Raw genomic sequence first — 12,249 nt, 5'->3', positions numbered from 1 at the left:
TAATACAGTTGCTAAGTGCGTTTTTATTGTTCAACATTGTGCCTTTCTCCGCAACCATAATCCTCTCCATTGCCATGTCTCTCCTTCCAAGATAAGAGTCAGATATGTCAGTTAACTCTCTTTGCATTTCACTTTCCTGTTGCCACAATCTTAAACAATCATAATGTTTGATCCGTCTCTTTGCTGATTTAATGAGACTTATCCTTCTCCTTAGATTTTGTAACACATCTGGGCTAAAGCTGCCTACTCTTGGGAACTTCTCCCCGTCATGTACAGTCATTCTTTCCCATTCATCACATAAAACCTCTGTGTGTGAACCGTATTTTTCACACATTACATACCTTGCCGACCCGATTGGTCGGTTTACTAAATCAACCCGAACCGAGGTTGATCGCCCCCTACCTGAACAACTGGCCTCCATAGTTTGCAGGTGTTGCTTGCACTACCTCTGACCTTTATATCAGGGTCTTCAGCGAACCCTTACAAAAACCAAGATGTTCAAGATAGGTTGACGGTGGTGGTTTACCGAGTACCCCACTCACTCGCCCACGCCGACCAATACGCCCACACACTGCCTTAGCGCTGGCGTACTCGACCCAGGGCCCCTGCGACCTGAACCGCTATTTACTGGAACATGTGAGGGTGATCCGCAGAGCACTTACTCTTTCTAGTAACTATTGGTTGCTGGATAGTTCCCAAGTGACTGGCGAACCTCCCTTAAAATAAAAAATTACACAAATCACGTTAGAATGTACAAATAGCGTTTATGACCCCTTCCGTACTCAAATGGTACTGGGTCAAATTACTAACTAATGCACACAATTACGTGCGGTACAATCGTTCAGCACATAAGCAACTAATCTTATGTGTGGAGCGACCAGTGGAATCGACATTCAGCAGCTGCGAATTCCTTCAGCCTGAGCTTTATGGCCTATATGGGTCTCGCACCCACCCTTCCTGGTGTTGTGCTACTTGTCTCTATAGCGGACTTCTTTGTCTGCTGTACCTAGACCTCCTGGTCTGTTATAAGACCTCCTGGTCTGCTACAGTATGACCTCCTGGTCTGCTACACTCTAATGCTCAAATTTTATATGTTTAACAAGGGATGCCTCCCTAGCCACCGTGCATGTCACTTACACGTATGTAATTCACGAGAACTCGATGATTTCTGTGGTTCAATCCCAAAAAAATTGTAGAAACTTATATATGCAAACACTCACTCACCACATGTACACTTTTACTTTTGTTTCTATTTCTTTCTATTTCTGCGCAGAAATTTCTTCCCTTTAGACCAGATGAGTCGTAAATTGGAGAAGGATCTATTAACTTAAATTTCAGACACTAAAATCGATTTGCGCTATTTATCGCGTTGCCACCTTTTCGCCTGTTTAAAATAACACTATCGTGTGATTTGTTACGTGGGCGTACCCAGATGCTCCGTTGCGTAATATACGCTGCGTGCGTCGGCCTTTGGGTTGCGCACGCGGGTCTCAGCCTTTTGTTAGAGACATGTGTACGCAAAGCAGATATCCACCGTAACACAATTAACACGTTTATCAATGTAGGTGATCCTTGATCATCTACCGAGCACCACACCGGTCTCTCCTTGTATCCTTAGGCAGAGCTGTGTGCGTGCTTTACAATTTACCCCTTAATGTATTACTTTTACTCTTTAACTATTAAATAGCGACAAATCTCTCTCAGCACGTTTATCAATTATAAAATGGCAAACAGGAGAGTGATATGAAAATACACGAATGAAAAGAAATGCAGATATATGCGTGCGTGCGTACGCAAGACAGAAATAAACAGTTTTAAAAGACACTAGCGTGTTGTTCTTACCTCCGGTTCCGGATTCCTTCAGCACCCTTTACTAAGCGAAGCAGACGCTTATCCAGGCAGCACTACAAGGAATATGATCTCCCGCCCTTTGCTGATGGATAATGTCTGCTGAAATTACCTAGTGCAGATATGTGAAGGACGGACGAGCCGCCAATTGATAAAGCTAAATATTTATCTTACTTAAAACCCTTTAAGAGGTCAAAGAACACAGTACGCTATTGGCGTACGGAATACCGTAAGGGTACGCACGTTGCGTAACAATCGCTTAGCCGTAGTCGAGACGCTCAAGCGTCACGTTCGCTCACGGCCAAGAGATCACAGGCAGGCACGCTATTGGCTGCCGACTAACGTAATGATACGCTATTAGCGTAGCGGACGCTCGGGACCACGAGGAGATCACAAGCGGCGCTGACGCTCACAGTGTAAAACCTTTATATCTATACCATAAAACAATGTATTATGCAGTAAACCTTGGTGTAGTGATAGGGTGTAACCTTATTAACTTAAAAGCTGTTCGAGCGTCTCCGACGCTCTGAGAATACTTAGAAATATAAGAAATACACAGATACCGATCTTAGGTTCTAACACCTTATATAAATGTTCTATTTGCAAAAGAATAATACAATACAAGTCATACACTACCAATATAACATAGACTAACTAACCAGATAACTACACATGAAATACAATACAATACAATTCCGTTTAAGGGAAAATGAGAGAGAAAGAGGAGAGGAGAGAGAGAGAGATATGGCTCACAGTAACAATAAAGACAATATGATTGCGGAGAAAACTTACGCACAAAGGAAACAATCGCATGCGCCTCTGGATATCCAGCTCCCGATTATCAGTGGTGAGAACCGTTGAAGAGAATAAAGAGCTGGAGCAGATCGGCTTGTCCTTTTATACACTACACACAATACAGTACAATGGTCCCTACAATCTCATTGTTCATTGGACACAGGAATTCGTCTTCGCATTATAACAAAAGGTCATAGGTTGATTCATACAGGTGGGCTGTGACTATTTCCAACTGCTCAGGTGGGTGGGAAACTAGGTTTCCCGCCGCATGGATAATAAAGTGCAAATAATAGTAAATGTTCATAAACTTCTTATGTCCATAACTATTCGCACGAGCGATTAATCCGCTTCAAACCAACACCGGAATATTGCTAATTAAATACTCTTCCGATGGATACTAAACTCCACTGTATAACCCTTGTCCAACCCTTCGTATCAAACAAAGAGGGATCTCTTTGTTCATGAACATGCTACATTAACTAAACTTTCAGATTCTATCAAAGGGACCATAATCTACAAAATACATTATATGGTTAAAATATGTAACGATCGAGTCGCCCGCTAGACGCACACAAACTCTACCGTAAATGCGCATACCGTGCGCCTGCGGGTGCACGCACCAGCGGGTATGCGTACACACGGGAGAGCGTGGGCACGCGCAGCGGGGACACGCATGAGGTGCAAATATGGTAGTGTGCATCATGATATTTTTCTGACTTTGACACCTCCCACACCCACGCCACCCCCGCACCTCCCCACCCCCATACCCACCTCTCCACCCGCACCCTCCACCCCATCCGCCCCTCCCACAGCATCCACTACATCTGACCCCCACCCTCAGCACATGCCCCTCCCCTACCGACGCCATCCCGCACCCGCCCCCCCTCCCACCCACAGCATCCACCACATCCACCTGCGGCACACGCCCCTACCCCACCCGCAGCACTCCCACCCGTAGCACCCCTCCCCCACCCACCGCACTCCCACACACCCCCACCCGCCACATCTGCCCGGCACCAGCCCCTCCCCCACCCGCAGCACTCCGGCCCACTCCCCCACCTGTAGCACCCACAACCCGGATATCCCCCCGACCCTCCCCCACCCACGGCACCCCCGCACCTCCCCCACCCCACCCCCAGACTCACCTCTTTTCCCGCTACACCCCCGCACCCTCCACCCCACCCGCCCCTCCCCCACCCATGGCACCCCCGCACCTCCCCCACCCCACCCCAATACCTACCTCTCCCCCCGCACCCACCACCCTACCTGCAGCATCCACCACACCCGCCCCCCACCCGCAGCACCCCCACCCCCTCCCACACCTGCGGCACCCACCACATCCGTCCCCCAGCCGCTGTACTCCCACCCGCAGCACCCCCTGCCCCTCTCCCACCTGCGGCACTCTCACCCCGTCCCCCACCTGCGGCACCCACCACATCCGTCCCCCAGCCGCGGTACTCCCACCCCCACCTGCGGCACCCCTGCCCCTCTCCCACCCGCGGAACCCCCTCACCTCACCCACACCACCCCCATACCCACCTCCCCCCTCGCTACACCCCCGCACCCTCCACCCCACCAGCACCTCCCCCACCCACGGCACCCACAGCATCTACCACATCCGCACCCCACCCGCGGCACACTCCCCTCCCCCACATGAAGCACCCCTCCCCCACCCGCAGCACCCAGAGCACCCACCACATCCATCCCCCAGCCGCGGTACTCCCACCCCCACCCGCGGCACTCCCTGCACCTTACCCACCCCACCCCCATATACACCTCCCTCCCTTGCTACACCCCCACCCCTCCCCCACCCGCGGCACCCATTGCACCCACCACATCCGTCATCCACCCGCGACACTCCCACCCCCTCCTGTGACACCCCCGCCCCTCCCCCACCCGCAGCACCCCGGCACCTCACCCACCCCACCCCCATACCCACCTCTACCCCTCGCTACACCCTCGTACCCTCCACCCCTCCAGCCCCTCCCCCACCCGCGGCACCCACAGCATCCACCACATCCGCACCCCACCCGCTGCACACTCCCCTCCCCCACCCGTAGCACCCACAGCCGCAGCACCCCCTGCCCGTCCCCCACCCGCGGCAACCCCACACCTCCCCCACCCACCTCTCCCCCCGCTACACCCCCGCATGCTCCACCCCACCCGCCCCTCCCCACCCGCAGCACCCACAGCATCCGCGCCCCACCAGCGGCACACAACCCCCCTCCCACACACAGTACATACTTCTACACCACCCGTGGCACTCTCGCCCCCCTTCACCACCTGTAGCACCCACACCCGCAGCACCCCCCACCCCTCCTCTGCCCGCAGCGCATCCGGACCGCCACCACACCCCCGCAGCCACCACTCCCCGAACCACAGCACCTCTGGCCCCCTCCCCCACCCACATCATCTATAGACACCTTCCTCCATTCGTGGACCTACCACACCTCCCCCTCCCCCAACCGCAGCACCTCTGGACCACCACCCACACCACCTCCGGACCTCATCCACGGCTCCCCTGCAGCCACCCCTCCTCCACCCGCAGAACTTCTAGAACCCATCACCCAATCTCACCCCCCCCTGCAACCCCACCTCCCCCCAAAAAAAACACTACATCGTCCCTCCCCCACGCACCTCCAGACCCCCTCCTTCATCCACAGCCCCACGCACCTGCCCATACACCACCAGCAGTATCTACAGACCCCATCCGCACCCCCACGCGCCCCCGCCCCCACCCGCAGCACCCCACCTGCTGCAATAACCCGCAGCACCCCCGCACCTGCCCTTGCCCCACCCGCCACGGCAGCACACCTGGACCTCCACAACCGCTGTAACCCCGCACCCGCCCCTCACCCACAGCGCCCGCGGACCCCTTCCCCCATCTGTGGCATCTCCGCATCCGCCCCTCCCCTGGCTACAGCACATCCAGATCACCTACCCCACCCGCAATACCCCCTCACCCGACACTCCCCCAACCATAGCACCTCCGGCTCCCTCCCCCATGGGACCCTCCCCCACCCACATTATCTACAGACACCCTCCCCCATCTGCAGACCTCCCACACCCGCCCCTCCCCCACCTGTAATACCTCTGGACCACCACCAACAGCACCTCCAGACTCCCTCCCCCATCCACGGCTCCCCTGCAGCCACCCCTCCCCCATCCACAGCATCTACATACCCCATCCGTGCCATCCCACACCCACACCTCCCCCACCTACAGCACTTCTCAAACCCATCACCTAAGCATACCTACCCCTGCACCTCCAAACGCACCCCCCTACATCGCTTCTCCAACACACATCACCTCCAGACCCCCTCCTTCATCCACAGCCCCCCGCACCCACCCCTCCCCCACTAACAGCATCTACACTCCCCTTCTGTACCTGCCCCTCCCCCACCCGCAGCACCTCTAGACCCCCTCCCCCATCCGCGCCCACTCCACACCTCCCCCTCCCCCACCCACAGCACCTCTGCACCCTTTCCGACATCTGTGCCACTGCACCCACCCCTCCACCACCCGCAACACCTCTGGACCCCCTCCCGCACCAACACCACCACTACACGTAGCACCTCGGGCACCATCCACAGCTGCTACAAGTGATTCCCTCAATCAGGGTGATCAGCGGCATGGATTTGAACCTCCACCTCACTGAACCCACCCCCTTTCCAAGCCCCCCCCCCACACACTGAACTTCTGTGAGTATAGTTCCTACCAATGGACATTGGATTAATAAGAAACACTAATGTGGCCATTATGTGTCCAAGCGACACTGCTACCTGTGGGCACTGTGTGTATAAATGCAGCTACTACCTGTGGCCATTGTGTCTAGAACCAACTCTGCTACCTATGGCCACTGTGTGTATATGCGGCTCTGCTACCAGTGGCCATTGTGTGTATAAACGCCACTGCTACCTGTGGACATTGTGTGTATAAGCGACACTGCTGCCCGTGGGCATTGTGTGTATAAGCGCCACTGCTACCTGTGGCCATTGTGTGTATAAGTGACACTGCTACCTGTGGCCATTGTGTGTATAAGTGACACTGCTACCTGTGGCCATTGTATATAGAAGTGACACTGCTACCAGTGGGCATTGTGTGTATAAGCGGTGCTGCTACCTGTGGCCACTGTGTGTATAAGCGCCTCTGTTACCTATCTGAATTGTGTGTAGACGTGGCGCTGCTACCGGAGGCCATTGTGTGTATAAGCACCACTGCAACCTGTGGTCATTGTGTGTATAAACTGCTTTGCTACCTGTAGGCATGTTGTGTATAAACGTCTCTGCTACCTGTGGGCACTGTGTGTACAAGCGGCTCTGCTACCTGTGGGCACTGTGTGTATACGCGGCTCTGCTACCTGTGGGTATTGTGTGTATAAGCGCCTCTGCTACCTGTGGGTATTGTGTGTATAAGCTGCCCTGCTACCTCTGGCCACTGTGTGGATACGCGGCTCTGTTACCTGTGGCCACTGTGTGTATAAGCTGCGCTGCTACCTGTGTCCATTGTGTGTATACGCGGCTCTGATACCTGTGACTACTGTGTGTATAAGTTGCGCTGCATACACTAGCAGTAAATACTACACTATGTTATTCATTGTGCCCTGCAGCCACTCTTCACGCCCTCACAAAGGGCTACGCCCCCTTGACAATCGCACGCCCTTCCCCCTTGCAATATTTACCCACTAGCATCAAACATTTTGCTGGTATTACTCCATATAATCACAATTATAGCACAGCTGAAGCCTGTGTAGGGGTTAACGGGTCGTAGCCTCTTGCAACTGTATTTTCTGTCTAACACCTTCCCTCTCTTTATCCTCTCCCTACCACCCTGACTCTCCCTATCCTTTACCGATCGCACAGCGTTTCTGTACATTGCCTTTCTACCATCCTACGCCTCTCTGTCTTTTCTCAACCGGACCCCATTTCTGTATGCCCTCTATACTGCCCTGCGTTTCTGGATCTGTTATCTACCGGCCTGCGTATGTTCAAAGGTGTGCAGGGGTTAACGGGGAGTAGACCCTAACGACGGTGTGAAGAGTGCCCATACGGTGTGATGAATCACCTAGTTATATTATAAAAAGCAATTTTGTTGCATGTGCCTCTTTTCCACTGAGCCCCTCAATTACATAGCAATCAGCGCGCTCACCCACTATTGCAGGGACAGCACAGCATGGGGTACCATGCGGCAGTCAGAACCAGTACTGGAGAGGGTCATGTTAGGAGGTATGATGGGGTACCATGCGGTGGTCAGAACCAATACTGGAGAGGGTCATGTTAGGAGGTATGATGGGATACTCTGCGATGGTCAGAACCAGTACTGGTGAGGGTCATGTTAGGAGGTATGATGGGGGACCATGCGGTGGTCAGAACCAGTACTGGAGAGGGTCATGTTAGGAGGTATGATGGGGTGCCATGCGATGTTCAGAACCAGTACTGGAGAGGGTCATGTTAGGAGGTATGATGGGGTACCATTCGGTGGTCAGAACCGGTACCGGTGAGGGTCATGTTAGGAGGTATGATGGGGAACCATGCGGTGGTCAGAACCAGTACTGGTGAGGGTCATGTTAGGAGATATGATGGGGTACCATGCGATGGTCAGAACCAGTACTGGAGAGGGTTATGTTAGGAGGTAAGATGGGGTACCATGCGATGGTCAGAACCAGTACTGGTGAGGGTCATGTTAGGAGGTATGATGGAGTACCATGCGATGGTCAGAACCAGTACTGGTGAGGGTCCTGTTAGGAGGTATGATGGGATACTCTGCGATGGTCAAAACCAGTACTGGAGAGGGTCATGTTAGGAGGTATGATGGGGTACCATGCGGTGGTCAGAACCAGTACTGGTGAGGGTCATGTTAGGAGGTATGATGAGGAACCATGCGATGGTCAGAACCAGCACTGGAGAGGGTCATGTTAGGAGGTATGATGGGATACTCTGCGATGGTCAGAACCAGTACTGGTGAGGGTCATGTTAGGAGGTATGATGGGGTACCATGCAGTGGTCAGAACCAGTACTGGTGAGGGTCATGTTAGGAGGTATGATGAGGAACCATGCGGTGGTCAGAACCAGTACTGGTGAGGGTCATGTTAGGAGGTATGATGAGGAACCATGCGGTGGTCAGAACCAGTACTGGTGAGGGTCATGTTAGGAGGTATGATGAGGAACCATGCGGTGGTCAGAACCAGTACTGGTGAGGGTCATGTTAGGAGGTATGATGGGGTACCATGCGGTGGTCAGAACCAGTACCAGGCAGGATGGCCCAGGGATGGTGTCTGGATGTGGGGCTGTGTTTTTGCAATCCTGGCACAGCCCCAACCCACTGATGGCTCCGCTGGAAGACCGGAGGACTGGTGTAGAAATCCTCAAGTCACTGGTTTAGTTCCAGTTGTTCTTTTTCCTGAGATGCCAATCACTGAAAATATTAATCACCTGCAAATAAACACAGTGGCGGAACTAGCGAGCGGTGGGCCCAGGTGCGACAAAATGCTTTGGGCCCCCCATCCCATCCAAGTCCATCCCCTCACCCCTGGAGAGTATCTGGTGAGGGGAACCTGCTCAGGGCCAGAGAAATGGATACCTAGCAACAGTGCCGTAACTAGACATTTTAGCACTGTGTGCAAGAAACGGCATCGGAGCCCAACCCCTGCATGCAAAACAGGGGCAGTGCGCGCCGTAGGCGTGCGCAAAAATACATAGTGGCGTGGCTTCGTGGGGAAGGGGTGTGGCCACAAAATAATACCAATTCATAAAACGGTGCACAGTAGTCTCCATTATTCAAATTATGCCGCACAGTAGCGCCACTACACCAGGTAGAGACCATTTTACACATTACAGTGGAAAGATTCCCCTTTTTACACATAATGGCAGACAGCATGCCCTTTTTACACATAACGGCAGACAGTGTGCCATTTTTACACATAACGGCAGACAGCGTGCCATTTTTACACATAACAGCAGACAGCGTGCCCTTGTTACACATAGCGGCAGACAGCGTACACTTTTTACACATAACGGCAGACAGCGTGCACTTTTTACACATAACGGCAGACAGCGTGCCCTTGTTACACATTACGGCAGACAGCGTGCACTTTTTACACATAACGGCAGACAGCGTGCCCTTGTTAAACATAACGGCATACAGCGTACACTTTTTACATATAGCGGCAGAAAGCGTGCCCTTGTTACACATAGCGGCAGACAGCGTGCCCTTTTTACACATAATGGCAGACAGCGTGCCCTTTTTACACATTACGGCAGACAGCGTCCCCTTATTACACAATACGGCAGACAGCGTCCCCCTTTTTACACATTGCGGAAGGCATATTCCCCCTTTTTACACATTGTGGCAGACAGTCCCCCTTTTTGTAGAAAGAAAGAAAAAAAAAGAAAAGAAAGAATTATACTTACCCTCTCCGCTGGCTCAGGCTCCTCGGTGCAGCTTCTGGTCACTCATGATTCCCGTGCAGGAGAGAAGGAGGAGGAGGGAGGTGGAGGAGGGAGCCGCAGCAGCGCTGTGTTATTGGTGAAGGCGCTGCTGCTGCTGGCCCTCTGCTTCACTATAGGCTGTTCTCGGAAGACAGCCTATAGTGAAGCAGAGGGCCAGCAGCAGCAGCAGCGCCTCAACCAGTAGTAAAGCGCTGCTGTGGCTCCCTCCTCCACCTCCCTCCTCCTGCTTCTCCCCCGTACCGCTGCTCCTCTCCTCTCCTGTCCGGGCGGCTGTGTGCTGCCGGCAGCGGTTGCCCCGCAGCACACAGCGGCATGTAATGAGCCTGGACAGAGGCGGGCCCCAGTGCAACGCACTGGTTGCACTGGCGGTAGTTCCGCCTCTGAATAAACAACATATACATTACTCTGTCTTTTCTAATGCAAGAAACAATGGCCCTCATTCCGAGTTGTTCGCTCGCTAGCTGCTTTTAGCAGCATTGAACACGCTAGGCCGCCGCCCTCTGGAGTGTATCTTAGCTTAGCAGAATAGCGAACGAAAGGTTTGCAGTTCTGCTATTAAATAATTCTCTGCAGTTTCTGAGTAGCTCCAGACCTACTCCTAGATTGCGGTCACCTCAGTCCGTTTAGTTCCTGGTTTGACGTCACAAACACGCCCTGCGTTCGGCCAGCCACTCCCCCGTTTCCCCAGCCACTCCTGCGTTTTAGCCTGACACGCCTGCGTTTTTTAGCACACTCCCGGAAAACGCTGAGTTTCCAGTTTCCACCCAGAAACACCCACTTCCTGTCAATCACTTACCAATCAACAGAGCGACTGAAAAGCGTCGCTCGGACCTGTGTAAAATTGCATAGTTTTGTGTGAAAATACTTAGCGCGTGCGCCCTGCGGCCCATACGCATGTGCAGATTCGCCCATTTTTAGCCTGATTGCTATTCTGCTAAAAACGGTAGCGAGCGAACAACTCGGAATGACCACGAATATCCTTTTTACTACATTTTAGTCACACAGCTGAGTCTCTATTCTGGTAATTACGGCTTACCACACTACATGTAAGCAATGGGCAGGTACAGCTGATAGCACCAGTTCTGATTCTAGTTATACTTTCCCCAGGTTACTGGGCTGGGGGAGAGGGGGAAGGGGGGGGGGTCTCCCTGCTCAGCTGAAAGGATATATGTGAGAATACTGTATACGCATATGGCCTAATGCAGAGAGAGCCCCACACCAATCACACGCCTGTACACATCTACATGCAACCACACGCCTGTACACATCCACTGGCAACCACACGGCTGTACACATCCACATGCAACCACACGCCTGTACACATCCACATGCAACCACACGCCTGCACACATCCACTGGCAACCACACACCTGTACACATCCACATGCAACCACACGCCTGTACACATCCACTGGCAATCACACGCCTGTACACACCCACATGCAGTCACACGCCTGTACACACCCACATGCAATTTACACACATGACCAGAGAGCAGGAGACAGGCATAGATCCGGAACTCTGTGTCTGTGTGGATGATGATCATACAGACCAGCAGTTGTTCTTACATGCACCGCTGTGGAGCTGATGCATCTTTGTACGCTTACCTTTGTCACCTGGGGCAGATTCCTCTGCTCTCTGATAATAACACCTATTAAACCAGGTGCATATGTGCAGAAACAGACCTTTTACTGTGAGTATCTCATGCCCGTCCTCCTCCCATCTATAGGTCTAGTCTACAGGTGATCAGTTTCCATTACTGAGACCTTCACATCAGCTCCCATATGGTCTAGCGGTTAGGATTCCTGGTTTTCACCCAGGCGGCCCGGGTTCGACTCCCGGTATGGGAATATGACTTTTATTTCTGCACTTTGCTTTACTATTTATCATAGCACAGAAATAGATTTGTTCTCACATTACACCTCTCAATGTGCCTAGAATCTGGATATAGCTGTCCTGTCCCTATCAGTACTGTGCTTTAAACGTGGGTTCGCATATTTAGTGTTTTAGTAAAAACGTTGCAGATTCCTAGGTGAATGGAGATGTTAGGGCTGTGGGTGAATGGGTTTCTCTGGGGAATTGTCTGCAATAACCACAGTAGGGATATCGTGAATGAAACCTACACAAATTAGTACGGACAATGCTTCCCTGACAGCAC

At 52.8% G+C, this 12,249-nt stretch overlaps 1 non-coding gene across 1 annotated transcript; it reads left to right on the top strand.

Annotated features, from left to right (window-relative positions):
* Positions 1–11,869: 11,869 nt before the first annotated feature.
* TRNAE-UUC (transfer RNA glutamic acid (anticodon UUC)) lies at positions 11,870–11,941 on the top strand. Its single transcript has one exon. It is a non-coding gene; the product is annotated as a tRNA-Glu (tRNA).
* The last annotated feature ends 308 nt before the right edge of the window (positions 11,942–12,249 follow it).

Source organism: Pseudophryne corroboree, chromosome 4, assembly GCF_028390025.1.
Source record: "Pseudophryne corroboree isolate aPseCor3 chromosome 4, aPseCor3.hap2, whole genome shotgun sequence".
Taxonomy (NCBI): domain Eukaryota; kingdom Metazoa; phylum Chordata; class Amphibia; order Anura; family Myobatrachidae; genus Pseudophryne; species Pseudophryne corroboree.
This window is presented reverse-complemented; position numbering and strand designations above follow the sequence as displayed.